The sequence below is a fragment of the Dasypus novemcinctus genome, chromosome 29 (assembly GCF_030445035.2).
Source record: "Dasypus novemcinctus isolate mDasNov1 chromosome 29, mDasNov1.1.hap2, whole genome shotgun sequence".
Classification (NCBI taxonomy): domain Eukaryota; kingdom Metazoa; phylum Chordata; class Mammalia; order Cingulata; family Dasypodidae; genus Dasypus; species Dasypus novemcinctus.
Window position 1 is genome coordinate 30,016,159 of NC_080701.1, and position 22,789 is coordinate 30,038,947.

The window sequence follows — 22,789 nt, forward strand, 5'->3', positions numbered from 1 at the left end:
CTTGTTCTTGCTAGTACCCTTAAAATTTCCGCTGTTTATCAGAGCTTGAGTGCTCCCTCTACCTCCAGGAAACTGACCTTCTCCTCTCCTGAATGTTCCAGTTCTGAGCTTAAGGCAGGTAAACATTTGCCCCCAGGATATCTGTCTCAACTGTTTCTTATACTGCTTCCATTGTCTCAACCTGCTTTTGTCTGAAGGGCAAATTCTGGGGTCCAGAAAGATGTTTCCCAAGTCAGTCTTTCCCAGCCCAAACAAGGCCAGGGACCCACAAAGGGAGCACTGTCTGGTTCCAAATTCCCCTGGGCAGGGGATGAAGAAGGAGCCAGGAAGAGCACAAAGTGCTTCTGCCACAGCTCCCCAAAGCTACACTTTCTTGACTTAGCACCTGCCCAGGAAACACAGCCTTTCATCTTTCCTCTGCATTTAGAGGAAGTGTGCTGTGTTTAAGTCTCCTCTACTACCTTTGTCCTCGGTGATTTGAAACAGTGACCACCTTTGGAGCTTGACCCCAGCAGCCCGAAATAACTAATCAAAAGCAGTGATCAGTGATCAGCTTGGACTCCCCCCACTGTGGATCTTGGGGACATGGATTTATATCCCTCTCTCACACCAAAAATTTATACTAGGGCCTGGACCCCAATGCTGCCTGATGTGAAAGTGGTGGATTGGCAATGGTAACTGACAGTGTAAAGAGAGCAATTTACTGAAATTTATCAGCCTGTTCCTCCTGCTCTTCCCTAGAGACCCTGCTTTGAACCCTGGAGTTTCAAAATAGTTCATTCAGATATTCTTGCATGTTTAATAGTTATTCTGGTGGAGGGACTTTTTCCTGGAGCTGCCTACTTTGTCATCTTCCCATACTTCCTCCCTTCTCCTTATGTTATTTCACTGTTAAAGAAACTTATCTGATCATATGAATTACCTAATTCCTTGGAAAGTAAAGGGATCTGGGTAATTTGTGTCTTTTTAAAATAAATACTTCAGGTAATTTGTATAGTCAAGTAACTTTATGAAACACTTTTATCCCATTTCACTCTCAAAAGTAGTTGCGAAGTAGATAAACATATATTTTTATTCTAATTTCACAGATGAGGAAACTGATGCTCACTGAATTTAAGTGACATTTCTTTATTTTAGAGCAAATTGGTAACATCGCTGTGCTCTAATATATCTTTTTCTCATTAATATATCTTTTATCCCTTTTTGCAGTCTAACTTACAATAGTTATTCATTTTCAGCAAAGGAAAACTATTTCATGAATACTAGAAGATCTACATCAAAATTAAATTTAAGTTATCCTAATGACTCAGGGTCATCAAAAGAAATATACAGTCAGAACCTAAGGAGGTAAATTTGAAATGAAAGCAATAAACTTTTTGTCCCTAAACTAAAATTGGATAGTCCTAAATTGATGAGCTGTTAGGTTTTTTTTTTTGAAGTTTGAGGGTGTGTTCATTCTTGTTCAGTCCCCTGAGTTTTGCAACTTGCCACTCAACTGTTGTTGGGATACCACTACTCATCATCTGTGGGCTTAGAAAACAGATCATTATAGTAGTTAAAATATGTTTAAAATAGAGTAAGCAGGTTCTAAATGAAGACATCATTTTGAATAAAGATTATAATTTTGAACATACATTTTACTTTTATAGCTATTCTAAAAGGAGTTTTGGGGGAAAGGAGTCATGTTTTTGCTCATTCATTGTTTATTTTTTGGTTCTGAATTCTCCTGGGTAAGAGAGCTTGTTGGAGAATTTGTTGGAGGCTTGAATTTCACAGATGTGAGTTAATTCTGTACCATTTTTCCTCATTTTCCCTTTAAATTCCCAGGACTTAGAGGCTGCAGAGAAATATGTTGTATATATGTTAACACAAGTAAAAAACAATGCATCGGATATTTCAAGTATCGCACAACTCTAAATTAATCAGAGCTCTTATAGTTGCTTGTGAGAAGGTAAATTGGTTCAAAGACTTTGGAAAACAATTTGGCATTATCTTGTAAAATTGAACTTCTAATTCCTATCAATTCTGTTCCTAGGTATGCACCTTGGAGGAACTTTGCACATGTGAACAAGGAGACAAGTTCCAGAATGTTCATAGCAGCTTTACTCATAATTGTAAAAAAAAAAAAAAAAAAAGAGAGAAAAATACTGTTATGTCTCTTGTATTAGATCCTTTTGCTGCTATAACAAATTATGGTAGCTTAGTGCCTTAAAAAAACACAAATATATTATCTTACCATTCTAGAAGTCATAAGTCCTAAATGGGTCACACTGAGCTAAAAATCGAGTCATTGGGAGGATTGCATCCCTTCTGGGGACTCCAGGAGAGAATCTCTTTCCTTGTCTTTTTCAACTTCTAGAGGCTGCCTGTATTTTTTTTCTTGCATTGCCTCTCAGGGCTTCCTGTATCAGTCTTGACTCTCTTCCCAAGGTCAGCTGTAAGCTATCAGGCAAGTGGCTCATCTTTCCCAGGGACCCCAGGATCAAAAATGACAAAGCTCTCTCTTCCCATGTCTTGAGTGAGTGTCCATTTACCTCCAGCTCTCAAGAGGGCAGGGACTCCAACTGAATCAGCCTTACTGATGCGGTTGAATGAAAGCCCTCATCTTAACAGGTAATTTAATCAACGGCTCTTCACTGACTCTAATATGATCAATGGGTGTCACACTCAGAGGAATAGATTGGTTTACAACATAATCATTCTCTTTTTCGGATTCACAAAAATTATCTCAAACTGTCACACAATCCATTAGTAAATCATATGCCTAGGCTTCCAAAATATATTCTGAATTAGACCACTTTCCTGATTTCTACCGCTATACACTTGGTTCAAGTCACGATCATTATTTCTCATATGCTTAAACCTGGTAGCCCCTTAACCAATTTCCCTGCTTCAAAACTTGATCCTTATGATCTACCCTTTTCAAGCAACCAGAGTGATGTTTTTAATGCATAAGTCAGATCATATCATACCCTTGCTTCAACCTTCCTGTGACCCCCAATTATAACCAGAATGAAACCCAAACCCTTTGCAAAACTTTTCAGACCCCATGAGATTTCCAATCTTGATTCATTTCTCCCCAGTCTTAACTGTTCATTCCTTCCCAGTCACTCCAGGCTTCTTTTCATTCCTCCAACAACCTCTTCACATACTGAGGTCCTTGCACTCTTCCACACATAAACTACTTCTCCCCCAGATGTTCATGTGGCTGCCTCCACAATTTAAGTCCTCAAAGTTCTTCAACAGCACTTGCCTAAGAATAGCGCCATCCACATGGAGAGCTGACACAACAAGATGATGCAACGAAAAGAGACACAGATTCCCGTGCTACTGACAACAACAGAAGTGGACAAAGAAACAAGACACAGCAAATAGACACAGAAAACAGACAACCGGGGTGGAGGAGAGGGGAGGAAATAAATACATAATCATAATAAAATAAATAAAAATAAAAAATAAAATGACTTTTAAAAGACTGAAATTGTACAAAGCACCTTCTCTGATCATAATGGAATGAAACTGGAAATTAATAACAGGCTGAGAACTGGAAAATTCAAAAATATACAGAGGTTAAACAACAAACTATTAAACAACCAGTTGGTCAAAGAAGAAATTGCAAGAGAAATTAGGAAATATCTTGAAATGAATGAAAATGAGAACACAACATATCAGAAGGTATGGAATGGGAGAAGCCAAGATGGTGGCAGCATAAGGAGGTCCTAGAGTCAGCTCATCCTGCAGGGCAGTTGGTAATCACCCAGAGCTATGTAAAACATGTTTAGGAGCTCCCAGTGGACCAGAAGAGCATCCTGCAAAATCCTTGAAAGTATGAAGGGGGAAACTGCCCATCCGCAGAGAAGATTGGTGAGTAGAGACCTCGACGCTAGGGAGGCAAGTGCTAGCTGCGCAAGCCACCTCAGGAGCTATTTCGTGGCTGGAGTCGGAAACTCCATTTCCCAAAAACAGGGGAGGAAGACACAGTGTGGCACCAGCTTCAGCTTCTGCTCAGCAAATTCAGCTGGTTAAAGTTTAGTCCTAAGAATAGTTAAGGTTTGAAACTTTCCAAGTTGGAAAGAGGCCAGTAGCTGCCATTTTAACTCTACCCCAGGCACAAAGGGAAGCATGTTGGACTGAGGATCACAGTGCTGGTGGGACTGGCTTCTTTTCATCCAGATCAGATTGCAGCTCTAGCCTAAACCCCAGCCCCACCTCCAGCAGGGAGGAAGCTGGGGGGACTGCACCAGCTCTCTGGGAAATTGTAAGCCATGCCACAGATGCTGGTGCCCATCCTATCTAGCAGCAGAAGGTGCCTTGGGAGCTATTCCATGGCTGGAGTTAGAAGCTACATTTTGCATAAATGGGGGAGGAAGAGATGTTTGTCCACTGACTTCAGCTACTGATAAATAAATCACCTGGCTAAAGTATAACCCTAAGAACAGCTAGGATTTGAACCTGCTCAAGTTGGAAAGAAGCCAGTAGTCACCATTTGACTCTGTCCCTGGTATGAGGGGAAGCCGGGCAGACTGAAAATCACAGTGAAGTTAGGAACTGGATTCTTTCCACCAAGAGCAGACTGCAGCCCTAGCCTGGGTTCCTACCCCACCTGAGGCAGGCAAGAAGCTGGCAAGACCTGCACCAGCTTCTTCAGACATCTCCAGATGCTTTTGGCCGGACACCTGGGTCTACCGGCCGTCACCCCAGTAAGACAGAAGAGGAACTGCATTTCCTCAGCCTCTCTGGACAACTGTGGGTATTTTCAGTCTACACGAACTGGTTCATTGAGTGCCTTTGAATCTATCTCCACTCTGCCCCTCATAGAAGAGGAGGGGGCTGGTGTTCCCTCAGGCTCTCAGGGCAACTTCAGGTGCTTCTGGCCTGCACAAACCTGACTATGGGGCACCTGTGGCTCTATCCCTACCCCCAATAGGACGAGAGGAGGTTTTTATGTTTGCCCAGCCTCTCTGGGTGACTGCAGGTGCTTTGGGCCCACACAGTCTGGATTGGGGGGTATGTGTGGATCCACCTCCACCCCCAAAGAAAATACAGGGGCTTTTGATTCCTCAGCCTCTCTGGGCAACAGCAGGCATTTTGGGCCTGTGTGGACTGGACTGTTGGATGCCTATGGATGTACCCTCAGACCCAATACGATTGTAGGTGTCTGGTTTCTCCTCAGCCTCTCCAGGAAATGGTGGGAACTTTTGGCCTACAGGGACTGAACTGTTGTGTGCTAGTGGAGTCAACCCCAGGTCCTAGTAGGATAGGAGGGGGCTGGCATAGCCTCAGGCTCTCTAGGCAATGGCAGATATTCTCAGCCTAAATGGACATCCACCTCCATCACACAATAGTATAGGAGGGGGCTGGTACTTCTTCAGTCTCTTCAGGTAACATGGAGTGCTTTTGGCCTAAAGAAACTGAAGTGTTGGGTATCGGTGGTTCCATTCCCATCCCCTAATGGGCAGAAGGGACAGTGCTTCCTCAGCCTCTCAGGGCAACTGCAGGCATATTTGGCCCACAGAGATGAAATTATTGAGCACTAAGAGACTCCATCCCCACCTTCAGCAGTGAGGGGGCGGCTGGTGCTATGTCAGTTTACCTGGGCAACTGTGCTCATTTTGGACCCACATGGCATAGATTACTGCCCACAACTACTGCTCAATCCCTGCTCAAGGTAAGGGAGGAAGGGGTGTGTAGCTTCATCAGTATCTCTGGGTAGCTACAGATATTCTTGTCCTATATAACTGGGATTATCACACACAATTTTATCTCTGTCCCTACCTCTGAAAGAGGAGAAAGGTGGGAGAAGTTTCATCAATTCTTGGAGCAATGTGGGCAGCTTCAGCTTCCACAGATTACAGCACCAGCTACATCCTTGACTCCTACTATACAACGAGCAAGGAAGAAAAGACAAGAAATCCCTAAACTAAAGGAAGAAACCACACCCCAAATAAATACAACTAGTAAGCCAGATGCAAAGACACCAACAAAAATTCACAATCCATACCAAGAAACAGGAAGATATTGCCCTGTTAAAGGAATAAGATAAGCCTGCAGATGACATAAAGGAGTTGAGACAATGAATCATATATGTTCAAGCAAATGCCCTTGATAAATTCAATGAGGTGACTGAAGAGATTATGGATATTAAGAAGACACTGGGGGAGCACAAAGAAGAATTTGAAAGCATACTAAAAAAAAAAAGATATTATGGGAATGAAAGGTGCAATAAATGACATACAAAACACCCTGGAGGTATATAAGAGAAGATTTTGGGTAGAAGAAGTAAAAAATCTGTGAGTTTGAAGACATGACTTCCAAATGCAAACATAAAAAAGAACAGAAGAAGAAAAGAATGGAAAAAATTGAACAGGGTGTCAGGGAACTAAATGACACCAAGGGACATGCAAACCTATGTGTCATGGGAATCCCAGAAGGAGAAGAATAGAGAAAATGGGCAGAAGGTATATTTGAAGAAATAATGGTAGAAATTTCCCAACCCTATTGAAGGGCATAGATAGCCATGTCCAAGAAGCACATAATACTCCTACCCAAATGAATCCAAATAGACCAACTCTGAGACACTTATTAACAGAATGTCAAATGCCAAAGCCAAAGAAAGAATCCTGAGGGCAGGAAGAGAAAAGATATGCACAACATACAAGGGATACCCAATAAGATTAAGTACCAATTTTGCATCAGAAACCATGAAGGCAAGAAGGCTGTGCTATGTTGTATTTAAGATACTGTGAGAGAATAACTTCCAGCCAAGCATTTTATATTTGGGAAGATTATCTTTCAAACATGAGGGCAAGTTTAAAATATTCACAAGTAAACAGAAACTGAAAGGGTTTATCACAAAATGACCAACTTTGCAGGAAATACCAAAGGGACTGTTAGAGCCTGAAAAGACAAGACAGGAGAGAGAGGCTTGGAAGAGAATCCAGAAATGATGATTGTATCAGTAACATTAACTAAAAGTGTCAAAAGAGTGGTGAAAATAAAAAGTCAGATAAAACATAAAGGTCAAAATGGATGAAATAAGACCTGTCTTTACATTAATAATATTGAATGTTATTGTATGAAACTCTCCAAACAAAAGACACAGAGTAGAAGAATGGAAAAGAAAATATGAGCCTTCTATTTGCTGTCTGCAAGAGACTCATTTTAGAGTCAGGATACCAATAGATTGCAAGTGAAAGGTTGGAAAAAGTTATTTCATGCATTCAGTGACCCAAAAGGCTTCGGTAGCTATACTTATATTGGATGAAATAGACTTTAAAAGCAAAACTATTAGTAGAGACAAGGAAGGATATTAGAAATTAATAAAAGGGATGACTCATGAGGAAGAAATAGCAATCATAAATGTATATGCACTTAACCAGGATGCCCCAAGATATAGGAGGAAAACACTGGCAAAACTGAAGGGAGAAGTAGATGTCTCTACAATAATGGTTGGAGACTTCAATACACCACTCTCAACACTGGATAGAACATTTAGGCAGAGGATTAATAAAGAAACAGAGAGCTTGAATAAAATGATAAGTGGACTACACCTAATAGATATATACAGAACATTGCACCCCAAAACAGCAGGCTATACATTCTTTCCAAATACTCATGCATCTTTCTCTAGAATAGACCATATGTTGGGTCACAAAGCAGATATCAATAAATTCAATAAGATCAAAATTATACAAAGCATTTTCTCTGATCATAATAGAATAAAGTTGGAAATCAACAAGAAATAGAAAAAGGGAAATTTCACACATAGATGAGATTAAACAGCACAATCTTCAATAATCAGTGGGTCAAAGAAGACATTTCAAGAGAAATCAATAAATATCTCAAGATAAATGACAATGAGAACACAACATATCAGAACCTATGGTATACAGCAAAGGCAATGCTGAGAGTGAAATTTATATCCTTCAATGCTTACATTAAGAAGGAAGATCTAAAATCAATGCCTAACTACACAACTGGAGGAATGAGAAAAAGAACAGCAAACTAATCCCAAAGCAAGCAGAAGGAATGAAAGAACAAAGATCAGGAGTAAATGAAATTGAGAACAAAACAAAACAATACAATTAACAGAATCAAAAGTTGGTTCTTCAAGAAGATTAACAAAATGGACAAACCCTTAGCAAGACTGACTAAGAAAGAAAGAGAAAAGATGCAAATAAAGGAAATAAAAAATGAAAAGGGGAACCTTACTACTGACCCCACAGAAATAAAGGAGATCATAAGAGGATATTATGAACAACTTTATGCCAAAAATCTTGACAATGTAGACAAAAAGGAAAATTCCTAGAAATGTGTAAACAATCTACACTGACCCTACAAGAAACAGAAGACCTCAACAAACCAGGCACAAGTAAACAGATTGAGAGTCATCAAACAGCTCCCCAAAATGAAAAGCCCAGGACTAGATGATTTCACATGAGAATACTACCAACCATTCAAAGAATATTTAATACCAATCACTCTCAAGTTCTTCAAAAAAGTTGAAGAAGAAGGGATGCTACAAGTTTACTCTATGAAGCCAATATCACCCAATACCAAAGCCAGACAAAGATACTACAAAAAAAGAAAATTACAGACGCATTTCTTCAATGAATATGAATGCAAAAATCAGCAAAAAAATACTTGCTAATCAAATCCAACAACACATTGAAAGAATTATTCATCATGATCAAGGGGGTTTATCCCAGGCATGCAAAGGTGGTTCAACACAAGAAAATAAATCAGCATAATACAACGCATTATTAAATCAAAGAAGAAAAATCACATGATTTTATCGATTGACACAGAAAAGGCATTTGACACAATACAGCATCCTTTCTTGATAAAAATACTACAAAAAATAGGAACTGAAGGAAACTTTCTCAACATGATAAAGGCCATGTATGAAAAACCCACAGCTAACATTGTCCACAATGGTAAAAGATTGAAAGCTTTCCCATTGAGATCAGGGACAAAACCAGGATACCCCCTGTCACCACTGTTGAACAATATAGTGCTAGAGACTCTAGCTAGGGCGATCAGGCTTAACAAAGAAATAAAAGGCATCCAAATTTGAAAGGAAGAAGCAAAACTTTCAATATTCACAGATGATATGGTCCTATATCTTGAAAGTCCTGAAAAAATCTACAGCAAAGCTGCTAGAACTAATAAACGATTTCAGGAGAGTTTCAGGATACAAGATCAATACACAAGAATCAGTGGTGTTACTATAGAATTGTAATGTGCAATTTGAGAAGAAAGTCAGGGAAAAAATTCCATTTACAATAGCAAATAAAAGAATCAAATACTTAAGAATAAACTTAACTAAGGAGGTAAGGCACTTGTATTCAGAAAACTACAATGCATCGCTAAAAGCAATTTTTAAAAAGAGCTAATTAATTGGGAGAATATTCCATTCTCATGGATTGGAAGACTAAGTATCATTAAGATATCAATTCTCCCAAATTGATATACAGATTCAATGCAATCCCAATAAAAATTCCACCAGCATTTTTAAATAAATGGAAAACACAACTATTAAATTTATCTGCAAGTGTTAAGAGGCCCCGAATAGCCAGAAACATCTTAAAAAGGAAAAATGAAGTTGAAGGACTCTCACTTCCGGATTTTAAATTGTATTAGCTAGCTACATAGAAAAACAGCATGATATTGGCATAAAGACAGACACATAGACCAATGGAACTCAGCTGATTGTTCAGAAACAAACCCTCAGAATTATTGTCAAGTGATTTTTGACAAACCTGTCAAACTAATCCACCTGGGACAGAACGATCTATTCAACAAATGGTGCTGGGAAAACCAGATATCCACAGCCAAAAGAAAGAAAGAAGACTCCTATCTCACATCTCATACAAAAATTAACTCAAAATGGATCAGAGATGTAAATATAAAAGCAAGAACCATAAAGCTCCTGGAAGAAAATGTAGGGAAACATCTTCAGGAACTGTTGGTAAGTGGTGGGTTCTTAAACCGTATACTGAAAGCATAAGTAAGGAAAGAAAACATGGATAAATGGGACCTCCTCAATCATACACACTTCTTTGATTCAATGGACATCAACAAGAAGGTGAAATGGCAGCACAGTCAATAGGAGAAAATATTTGGAAACCACATATCTGATAATTGTTTGATTTCCATTCAATACATAGAGATCATGCAACTCAACAATGAAAGAGCAAGTAATCCAATTTTAAAATGTGCAAAAAATTTAAATAGACAGTTCTGCAAATAATAAGTGCAAATGGCCAAAAGGCACATGAAAAAAAATGTTCCTTATCACTAGCTGTAAGTGATATGCAACTCATATCAACAATGAGATATCATTTAACACCATACGGAAGGGCTATTATTTAAAAAACAGACAACAATAAGTGCTGGGGAGAATGTGGAGAAATAGGAACACTCTTTCATTGTTGGTGGGATTGTAAAATGGTGCAGCCTATGTGGAAGACAGGTTGGCTGTTCTCAGGAAGCTAAACAGAACTGTCATGTGATCCAGCAATTCCTCTACTAGGAATCTATCCAGAAGAACTAAAAACTATGATACAAATAGACATCTGCACGCCAATGTTCATAGTGCCATTATTCACAATTACCAAATGATGGAAACAACCCAAGTCAAGTGCCCTTCAACCAAAATTGTGTCAAATGTATGCTATGAACTTTGATAGGTGGTAAGAGTCTGATAATACTATCTCATAATCTGTAACAAATATTCCACCATGGTGTGGCATGTGGGTGAGGGAGTGTTGTATGGGAATTCTACAAAGGTCCATGATTGTTTTGCAAGTTCGCAACCTCTGCAATAAAAATATATATTTTTAAAAATAGGGAGGGTTGGGGAAAAATACACCAAACGTAAGATAGGGACTATACTTAGCAGTAATATTTTGATGATGCTTTTGCATAGTTTATAACAATTGTTTCACAACAGTGCAAGGTGTTGGTGGAGGGTGATGTATGGGATCCCTATAATATTATGCATGCTTAGTTTTTAAGTTCACAAACTTTACTATACACTTATTGTCTATGCATGTTCATGTATTAAAGATATACTTCAATTAAAAATATATTTTAAAGTGTATGGGATGCAGTGAAGGCAGTGTTGACAGGAAAATTTATAGCTTGAAATGCCTTTATTATTAATAAAAAAAAAAAAAGGAAAGAGCTAAAATCAAAGAACTAACTGCATGCCTAGAGGAACCAGAAAAAGAACTGCAAACTAATCCCAAAGAAGGAAGGAAATAACAAAGATTACAACATAATAAAATGAAATTTAAAATTTTACAAAAGCAATAGAATCAACAAAACCAAATGTTGGTTCTTTGAAAAGAGAAAGAAAATTGACAAGCCCATGGCTAGACTGACAAGGAAAAAATAGAGAAGATGCAACCAAATAAAATCAGAAATGACAGGAGTGTCATACTACTGACCCCACAGAAATAAAATGGATCATAAGAGGTTATTATGAATAACTGTATAGCAGCAAATTAGACAACTTAGATGAAATGGACATTTTCCTAGAAACACATGAACAACCTACACTGACCCTAGCAGATACAGAAAATTTCAACAAACCAATCACAAGTAAACAGACTGAATCAGCCATCAAAAACCTCTCAACAGAATGAAAGTTGATGCACAATGTACGTAGAATTTTTAATTACATTTATTGTAAAAGTGCATAAAAGAATAGAGTTGAGATTAACACTTAAGAGTGAGTATAACTAACACTAGTGATTTATAAATGAGATTGTGGCAAAAAGGTATAGTCTGTGGGTGAAAATGTCAATTGAAAAGGAACTAGAGAATAATCTAGGGGATGCATAGCAGTGACTTTTGTGGTAGATGAAGACTGTGGTTAATAGCATCCATAAAAGAATGTTTCTGTTTTATTAAGTTTTAAGAATATGGTGAAATATGGGAAAATTACAGCTAATGTAATTTATGGACTATAGTTACATATAATATTGTAATATTTTGGCAGCAATGGCAAGGAAGATAAATCAATTCTAGGAGACAACTATAAGGGGTATAAGAGGATATGGGAGTTTTCCTTTTATACAAATGGAAACATACTCAAATTGACTACAGTGATGACAGATCAACTCTGTGATGAGAATGAGCTCCACTGAGTGTACACTTTGGATTATAGAAAACATGGGTCTGTATAACACTTGGATTCTAGTGGTAGAAGATAAGACTGGTTAACAGGGAAAATATGAGAACATTCTCTCATGAACTGTAACAACTGTGTAATACTAATACAGGGTTAGTAATCTGGTGGGTTGGAGGGAAAATACATCAAATATAAAGTATAGACTATAGTTGCTCTTACATAGTTTATAAATCATTTATAAATGATGCTCTTACATAGTTTATAAAATGTTTCAAATTAATATAGTGATGGGGCCCATTATGATGATAGGCACGGCAGTTTTGTAAGTTAAGAAATTTTACTCTCCTTTACTGTTTATGTATATTCATATAGGAATGATATGCTTCAATAAAATTTTATCAAAAAAACATTTCAAAAGACAGGTATATTCCATTGTATTTCAAATATTCATCAATAACAATTTAAAATGAGGGAAAGAAGAAAGACCATTAGAACATAATGAAGACAAGCCCATGTAAACTTTTAATTCCTTCTTCAGACTAGCTCCCTGATGACCTGCTCAAGGTGTCAGTTGCTGCTGGGTTCCAGGTGGAATTCTGGGGGATTCTCTGCAGTTGGTTGAGTCTGGGGGCTCTGTGGTTACTGGGCAGGGCCCTGTGGTGACTCCAGGGTACTGAAGGGCCTGTGTCCTTCTGTGGAGCTTTACCTTGGGCTGCCCCTCGGGAAGCTGTGAGACGGGTTGTTGGAGCTGCTGCCTGATGATACGAGTTCAGACCACACGTTCCACAGTCTCCAGGGGGAAACTGTGGTGTGTCCAACTGTCATCGGTTTCTTGGTGGGCCTCTTATTTTTAGTCAGATTTGTGTGGTCTGTGGAAAGGCGGCTTTATATAAGCCGTGAAAAGCAGCTTGCAGACATCCTGGCTGCACTAACTGAAGAAAAATGTCAGCTCCTTGACAAGATTAGTGCTACCGTCAAGGTATATCAAGAGGCTGAGACATCCCTAGAAGATACTAGGCTCGAGAAAGAGACTTTAAGGCTCCCCAGCCTTGTGGACGCCTACAGGAAGGCAAAGAGGATGAAAGCGATGCTGAATGGAGAGTTAACTTTGTTGGTACGTGAACTACAGGAGGAGAGATCCAAACACTTCCAACAAGAAGAGGAAATGGAGAAGATGCTAAAGGCACTGGAGAGATTTGATGAGGTCATGACATCAAACACAGAAGAAGGTAGGTTTTCAAACCTAGGGTGTGGCCCCCATCAACTCTGTGATGGCCCCTTCCCCTAGAGTAGGCTAGTGATGTAAACAGTGCTGTCCCTTTCTTTCCCTTCAGGCCTCCAAAGCGTCCAAGGACTTTCAGCCACTCTGACTCCATCTGAGTGTCACTGAGGCCAGTGGACGATTGACATGGGCTGGAGTTTCTCCATCTTTCCATCCGGACTACAGAATAAAGATACTCCATGGTCAATTCCTCTTTGAAATGAACTAACCCATCTCAGGAAAACACCAGAAAAGTGGCCCTTACTTTCTCTTCAAAGGCAACTGAATTCTCTGTCAGCACTGGAACAATTCCTTGTAAGTTTAAGAGACTAATTGTCCTCACATTGAAAGGATCTAACTATATTTTTCAAGACTTTGTTTCCCTTTTTCTTAATTTTGTAAGTGATTTTCTCTGTATTATTCTCTATTTATCACATTTTATTGTAATTTGAAATTATATGAAATATAGCAATAAAAATACTTTAAAATAACATTTTAAAAATCTCTCAACAAAGAAAAGCTCAAGACTAGGGAGCTTCCCAGGTGAATTTTACCAATCATTCCATAACAATTAATACCAAACCTACTCAAACCATTCCAAAAAAATTGAAGAGGAAGGAACACTAACTAATTCAGTTTATTAAGCCAACATAAATGCCAAATACCAAAGCCAGATAAAGATACCACAAGAAAATTATAGACCTGTTTCTCTTTTGAATACAGATGCAAAAACCCCCAATAAAATATTTGCAACTCAAATCCAACAGCACATTAAAAAATTATACAATATGATCAATCAAGTGGGTTTTATCCCAGGTATGCAAGGGTGGTTCAACGTAAGAAAATCAATTAATGTAATGCACCACATTAATGAATTGAAGCAGGAAAAACACATGATTATTTTGATTGAGACAGAAAAGGCATTTGACTAAATAAATCCTATTTTTAGTTTTCTAACTGTGGTGGAGTTTATTAAGGTTAAAACTGATAGAGAAGTCTCTAACTGGGGAAAAGATGTGTGCAGATGTTTACATTTCCAAGTGGAGTGTATGTGTGTAGCCAGAAGACCCCTGGACTTTACCAGTTAGTAACAACCAAGATGAGGACAATGAAAGCACAATGACAATGGCGAGCACTTACCAGGCACTTACCATGGGCTAATGACTGTGCTAAGCATTTATAGGTATTATTTCAATCTCACAATAGCCACATAAAAGAGATGTGAATTCAAAATATTTACTATAATAACCAAATGATAGCAGATATTAGCTCCTACCTGTGAGACCCCTTCACTCTCCCATACACAATCAAAGACTTCCTTACCTCCCCATCCTCCCATCTCCAGTTATTTCTGGAAGCCTGAGGAGTGTCACATGCACTCATGTTCTTTCATAAAATATGCATATATTTTTTACTTTTTCAAACTTTGATTTTGAATAATTTCAGTTTTACCAAAAAAAATACAAAAGTAGTACAAAGAACTCTAGCATACCTTTCTCCGGACTTCTCAAATGTTAACATTTTACATAACCACAGTCCAATTATCACAATATGTTGTTAACATTGATAAAGAACTACAATAAAATCTTCAAGGTTTCTTCTCATTTTTCCAATACTCTCATTTATGTCCTATCTCTGGTAGAAGATCCAGTCCAGAATCACATTGCCTTAGTCCGCCAAAGAGCTGCTGATGCAAAGTACCAGAAATCTGTTGGGTTTTATAAAGGGCAATCGTTTGGGGTAGAAGCTTACAAGGCCCTAAAGAGTCCAACTTAAGGTACCATAAGAGGTACTTCCTCACCAAAATCTGTTGCTATGTGTTGAAGCAAGATGGCGGGAGAGACCAGCGAGGGTTCAGCCTTCCTCATTCCTCTTAAGGCTCTGTGCTCCCAGCTCCTTCTGATCTCAGCTGTAGGCTGGACGCCTCATCTCTCCTGCTGGGGCTCATTTCTTTCTGGACTCAGCTGCTCTGTTCTCTTTAAAAATCAACTCTAAACTATCAGGCAAATGACTCATCTCTCTTCTTCAGGCCACAGGATCAAAATCCTCTCCTCTTTCATGTCTGTGGAGCTGGGTGAAAATCAATAAACTGGGTAAAAATCAATAAAATGACTTTATTATAAGCACTATTTCTACAAGTCCTTTATCAGGGAAACACATGGGTTCCTTTGATAGAGCCTTCTTTAGTGGTTAGAAGAACCGTGGAGCAGATCCAGTGGAGAGCAGAATGGAGGGCTGTGTCTAACCTGAGGGTCTGCATCTGGCCTGCAGTGGGAAGCTGCAGGAGTTGAAGGAGAAGATCCTGGCCAGTACATCCCTGCTTACTAGAATTGACCAGGACAGCAGAACTGCACTGTGTTGGGCATGTTCAGCTGGACATTCAGAAAATGTTGAATTCTGTATTCAACTTGGAGTGTGAGTGAATCATAAAGTTGATGCAGGCTGGTCTTCTTTCCATGTTGCTGCTTCTGCTGGCCGGGATGAGATTGTTAACGCCTTTCTGGGAAAAGGTGCTCAGGTGAATTGTTGTCAATCAAAGCAGCTATTCTCCCCTGCATTGTGCAGCTTCCAAGAACAGGCATGAGATTGCTGTTATGTTATTAGAATGTGGGGCTAATCTAGATGCTAAGGACCATTTTGAGGCTACAGCAATGCACTGGGCAGCAGCCAAGGGTAACTTGAAGATGATTAATATCCTTCTGTACTACAAAACATCCACAAACATCCAAGACAGGGAGAGGAACAGTATACTTAGCCTGTGATGAGGAGATAGTAGAAGCAAAATTGCTGGTGTCCCTGGGAGCAAGCATTTACATTGAGAATAAAGAAGACATCCAAGCAAGTTGCCTGGGTTTAATACTCAAGAGAATAGTGGAAGGCTAAGCGGCTTGGATTTCTTCTTTGTATGCGTTGTAGTTGTCCTCAGTGTCCTGGAAACTAATGTACTTGTGCACAAGACATATGTGTATGATGAAGTTTTGCTCACCTTTAAAGACTTATAACTTATTGAATATGGTTCCCATTCAGGTAGTTATTCTACGCTTACAACATGCTTTCCAGTCAATGAGTAACTCTTGAGTGTTCTATTGTTGTATATTATTCTATAGTGAATTTTGTCTAATTTTGAGTAAGTGATTCTGTGGTCATTGTGAACACCCAGCACCCTCCCATGTACCCTCTGTTCTGCTCTGAAGCAAGACAAGCCGAGTAGTACCGGGCCAGTTTTTTGGCTAAATGTTTCTAGGTGGATTCTAGAATGTTCCTCCATACATTTGAAGTCTTTGCTTTGCAAGCTTACTCAGAGTCCTATGCCAATATTTTCTGTTTTTTCAATTCATAAGGTTTAATTTATTTTTGTTATAGAAGAAATTCTTATATTTTTTGCTGGACCAAACTTTAAGATGGAGGGCATGCTGTCCAACTTTAGCATTTGAAAATAAATAAAATAAAATACTGAAAAATTAAAAAAGAAAGAAAGTACCATGGACAGGAGTCAGAAGACCTGGATTTGCAATCTGCCTCTGCCATTCACTAGTTATATGACCATGAGCATGAATGTATGTCCTTCTATAGAGTAGAGTAAGTAATACCTCCTCTGCTCTTATCCGAGGTAACTGTTGGATTAAATGATGGGATTTCTGTATGTTGTAGGATGTCACATAAGCTTCAGATATTCTTCTTGTTCTTTTTTCTTACTACATGCCACTGGTGGCTTTCCCATGCATATTCTGGATTATACTTCCATCTCCCTGGCCAAAGGAGAGCCCCCTCTCTGGGTTTAGGAGCTGTTTTCAGACCCATGAGGAGGTAAGGGATTACTGGAGTGACCTACTGATCCTCCACAAGAATGAATGTGCCACAAGGCTCCAGACCCTTTGGCAGAGATTGCTAGAAACAGAAACACTGCCTTGGTCTGAAAACAACCTGACTCTTGGTGGGGCATGATATTGGAGGGCTATCACTCTGACAGACCCAGCTATAGGTTGTACCCAAGTCAGGCCAGGTGACTTGTCAGCCAGCTTCCTGTCTCGGGGCTGTGCCAAGCAAGGCGGCCTGGACAGTGGACCACACCACAGTACCACCCAGCTTCAGTGCTGGGAGCCATTTCCTCTCTACCATCATTTTAAGGGCAATGAAATAACAGGCTCCAGTGGAAAAAATCAAGGCAGTTAATGCTTGCTGGTTTGGGGTTTTTCTTCATTTGGTTTTATGGGACTGTGTGGAGAGTTTGACTGATACAGTTTTATCAGGTCCTCTTTCACCTAAAAGGGCATGCCTCGAGCATTCTTTGCCAAACATAATGAAATTGCTTGACCAGGGCTCTCGAAGGAAGAATGGTCATACATTTCTTGAGTATTTGGCCCAATAATGTGAATTGTGAAATGATTTTCAGAGAACTACCCCAAGATATCCTGTTTGGATAGGAAATGAATTGTGTGTGTGTGTGAATGTGTTTTAGTAGAAAAGCGAATCTTACAAAATCATCCCAGGACCCTGTGCTTTCTCTAATCTATTTAAGCTGTATGTGTTGGGGAAGAAGGAATAGAATTACTATGTATGTCTTCATGCTTCCTAATAGGACAGGAGAAAATAGATTTTTACCAGTGAGAGGTATTGCAGGTGATCCCATAGTAATCTCTCATACAATCATAAGTCACCAGAGCTTGTGTCTCTTTAACACCTTGAGGTATTTGTTTCTCCCATGAGTCTTTCTTTGGGATTCAGGCTTCATCTGGGCATTCGTTCTACTGTATTCTTATTTTCTTAGTCCAAACAAGTCAAGGGTTTTGAAAAAGTCCCTAGAACAAGTGCACACTCCACCAGATGGTGCAATAAACTCAACTCTGAAAAAGAGAGCTTTGGCTGGAAAGAAGTAATGAAACTGGGGATGGCCAGCTACATTTGGCAATAGGCAATGGCAAGATCTGAGACCCTGGTTCAAGCACTGATCCTCGCATGTTTGGGTTACCAAGGCAGCCTCCTCGCCAGGCAGCCCATCCCTTGTCTGGCCTGGCTGTCTATCCTGCAGAACCTTGCCAAAACTGTTTTCCTACACCACCGTTTTCATCGTGTTCCCTTCCCTGTGATCAGTAAGAAGAAAGCCAGTTCCCCCAGCCTGGTCTTTACAGTTCCTTATAACCTAGGCCTAGCCTGCATCTCCTTCCTTAGTTCCCATTCTGCACAACATCAGACATCTTCCTTGGCTCACCGCCATTGCCCTGCCATTTCTCCCCTCCCCTCTTCCCTCTGCCCAAATGTCCCTAGCATGCCTTGTAACTTGCTTGAGGCTTCTGTCTCTAAGATGCTGACCTGAGCTTCTATTTTTTCCATTTTATTTTTAATATTTTATAATGCAAGGTATCTGAGATAGTATCATTTTGACATGTAGTCATGAACTACTTGAATTTATTTTCTCATACAAAGTCGTCATAATCTGGAGTGCATTACACGTACAGCCCATTTCATTTCAACCAGGCATCATTTCAAGTGCTCAATGTCACACGTGGCTGATAGCTTCCATATTGGACAGTGCAAGTTATATACTTTAGGTAACTGGCTCTCAGCTGGGCTTGAAGAATGTACCAGGACAACAGGCTGTCGCATGACTGGGATGCACTAGCCTTGCTTGGTGGGAAGAGGCAGGGATGCTAACGGTCTTGTGAGACCCTTGAAAGTCACACAATGGCCCGGCCAGTCCCCATGATGAATTGTCCTGTTCCAGCGCCAAGTCTCCCATTGAGAAACAACACTTTAATACACATTAAGTGCTTAGGACAGAGCCCGGATGATGGGAAGCACTCAAAGCAAATTTACTATGATGATTATTATTAGGCAGCCAAGCCCAGACTTCATCTCTGACCTGAGCCTCTTTGCCCACTGAAACCCAACCCATTCTTTCTTGGGAGTGCTGCTCCAACTTCATGTCTTCCATGACAATTTCCTCACTCCAAGAGAACTCTCCTTCTTTGGAAAAGTTTCAGAAATTGTATTTCTCATTTGGCAATCAATCAATCTTCCAAAACTGCAATCATCAATAATATTTCAAGTCTATTGCTGAGTAACTTTTCTCTTGTTTTATTTCCTACCTTCCCTATAGGACAATTCAATCTCCTAGAGAGAAGGTCTTACACACCTCAGCACCCATAGAGGGCTTGACACTAAAGTATGATCTCAGCTCATTTCAACTCAGCATTTCAAACCAATTGAGGAAAAATCTGTCTACATTTTATTTTGTGGAAATATGTTTTTTTAAAAAATAATTCGAGGTTTTGTATTTTTCAGATTGTATACTAACTAGAAAAGTGCTTGCTTAAAAATATAGTCTGAGAGAACTACTTTGGAGACTTTATGTATAACAGGAATTAATGATTGATTTCCTTAGTAGTTGGATAGTTGGATATTATGGGTATTTCTTACTTATTAAAACTAGTTTGTCATCCCTCTGACTCTCCAACCTGCCATCTTTTATACATTATTTCTTTATGGCTAGAGCCCTTTCTTTATAATCACAAAAGTAAATGTCAGCCTATTCTTCATCTGAACTCACTGGATTTCTCCAGTAAGGTGAATCTGATTTAATGAGGTTTAACAATATATGCATTATACAAATAAATTCATGTTACCACCAATAACTTGAATTGTTTTTAAATCTTTTTAACTAATGATGAAAGAGCATTTTCCAAGGCTTTGTCTTTTCTTAGCATGTCTAATACATGGAAAAGGAAAAAAAAGCCCCCCAATTTTTCTCAACCCCTCTCTTCTGAGATGGGGTGTTGACTCTCTAAAATGTGTAGTGACACAATTCTTACAAAAGCAGACAAGGAAGTACTGACTTCTGAGAAACTCATGCATCTCCACTTGGAAATTTAGGAAGGGTGGGTGGCCCAGGGAACACAGAAGCTGCTGAAAGTAAGTGTGTGTGGTCATTTGACATGTTCCTTTCGTCAGTGAGATAACTGTGTGCGCTTTGGTTAAAAGGCTTACAATGCATTTCCTGTCCTGGAATGGGTGCTATGTTTGTTAGTTGTTATCTGTAGAAAGCACTCAGTCACGCCTTCCTGCAAAGTCGACATGCATGGTCATTATTGAAGAAGTCTCACTGTATATTATTAATAACAATCTATTAGTCCGTAGGACTCTACCTGGTTTGGAGCATCCTCTCATCTCTCCTCCTGATTCTGTTTCCTGCCTCACCCTCTGTCTTAGTTTGCCAGAGTGCTGTGACAAATAACACAGTGGGTTGGCTTAGTATATTAGACAGTCAAAAGGGGTGCTGATGTACCAGAAATCTGTTGCTTTTTATAAAGGGTATTTATTTGGGGTAAAACTTACAGTTACAAAGCCCTAAAGAGTACAACTCAAAGTACCATAAGAGGTACTCCTCAACCAAATCTGTTGCCACATGTTGAAGGAAGATGGCAGGAGATGTCTGTGAGAGTTCAGCCTTCCTCTTTCCTCTTAAGGCTGCATGGTCCCAGCTTCTTCTGATCTCAGCTGTAGGCTTGAGGGCTCGTTTCTTTCTGGGCCTACTCAGCTGTCAGGGTTCCTGTCTCTTCAGCTGTAAACTAAAAGGTAATTTGCTCATTTCTCTTCCCAGGGCCATGTCTATGGAACCCTCCCTCTTCCTGCTTATCTGCTTCTGTGTTCTCCTTGAGTGAATGTCTGCTTATACGGCCCACCAATGGGGTGTGGACTCAACCCTGCATGCAATAATGACCAGGTCGAGTCAAGGCCCTAATCTTAACATAATTTAATCAAAGGCATCTCAGCTGAATCAAATACAATCAAATGGTACTATGCCCAGAGGAATAGACCAGTTTACAATCATAACCAATATGCTTTTTTTTTTTTGAATGTATAAATAATCTCAAACTGCTACACTTAGCAATAGGAATATGTTGGCTCATGGTTGGAAGGCTAGAAGTCCAAAGTCAAGGTGTCAGTAGGACAATGCTTACTTCCCAAAGTCTGTAGAATTCTAGGGCTGCTGCCTGCAGTCCTTGGGGTTCCTGGGCTTGCAGTTTTCCTTCCTTCTCTCTGCAGTCTCTCTCTTCTTGTGTCTGCTCTTCCAGTTTCTGCTGGCCTCCAGCTTCTGGCCCACTTTCTGTGACTTTCTCCAACTGATAGCAAATTTCTTCTGCTTATAAGAACTCCATTAATACAGATTACAGCCCACCCTGATTCAGTTGGGCCACACTTTATCTGAAAATAACATCTTCCAAAAGTCCTATTTGTAAGTGGGTTCACACCCACCAGAATGTGGATTAAAACAAACATGCATTTTGTTGGGGACATACTTCAATCTACCTCACCCTCTCTGACCCGAGTTCTATACTTTCCCTGGAGTTATTGGTCCCAAATGATAGTGCTTAGAATCCTTGTTCAGAAACAGTCAAAGGTACCCCAGTATCTGCAATATTCTTTGCAATCATCTTCAAAAACATTATTCAAAGCTCTCCACAGTTTCCCCCTTCTAAACTTTTCAGCCTTCTCTTCTTGCATTTCCCTGTGTATGTTACCCATAACCCCCATGGGATTGGATATATTCCAGTGTCTCTACCCTTTACTCAGACTTGCTCAAAGTCTCCTTCCATATGTCCTTCCCTCTTAACAAATCTGGCTAGTGCTGTGTTCAGCCAAATGGAGGCCCAAACAAAAGAAAAATATATGTTTATCAAAAACATTGCATTAAATGTAAAGAGTTCATAAAAGCTCTAAAATTAAATTGAAAAAAAAAATAAAAGACTACCTATAAAGCTCCTGTTGCCCAATCTGTTCTCAAATCATTGTTAACACTCATAAACTCACTTGGTAGTGGATGCAATGGCCTAGTAGGCTGAGAACAGAGAGCTGACTAGAAATGATCTGGTCCCATTGCACAAAAATGCAGGGTCATTAAAAAACAAATAAACACAGCTATCCCCTGTCTTTTTTGGAATTTTGATATTGTGGTATCATAGATTTTTGGCATTAGTTTTGATTTTTAAAAGAGTTCATTAAAATATCATTCGCCTTAATTGTTGATATTTTTTGACACTTTCTCAGATTTTACACCCCAGTCAAATGCCTCACTTCCTTTACCCTAATCTTCACCCTGAATCTGGCAAAGGTCTGTTCTTTGCAAGTCTTGCTTAGATTCCATTTCCTCCACTCAGCCTTACCATATCTCCCTAGCTGGAATTGCTCTCACCCTCCTATTTTCATGGCACGCTGCTTGCACCTGGATCTCGGCCTTCACTGCTCTGGTCTGTACCTAGTGATTTGTGTGTAGCTTGCTCTGCTACCAGTCTGAGGGCTGCTGGAGGGCAGGGCCCATCCCCCTTCACTTCTCTGATGCCTGCTGTGCCTAGCACAGTGCTAGCCACACAGAGCTGTAGAACACTTCTAAA

At 39.6% G+C, this 22,789-nt stretch overlaps 1 pseudogene; it reads left to right on the forward strand.

The window, feature by feature from the left end:
* The first annotated feature begins 15,627 nt into the window (after positions 1–15,627).
* LOC131276588 (26S proteasome non-ATPase regulatory subunit 10 pseudogene) lies at positions 15,628–16,283 on the forward strand (annotated as a pseudogene).
* The last annotated feature ends 6,506 nt before the right edge of the window (positions 16,284–22,789 follow it).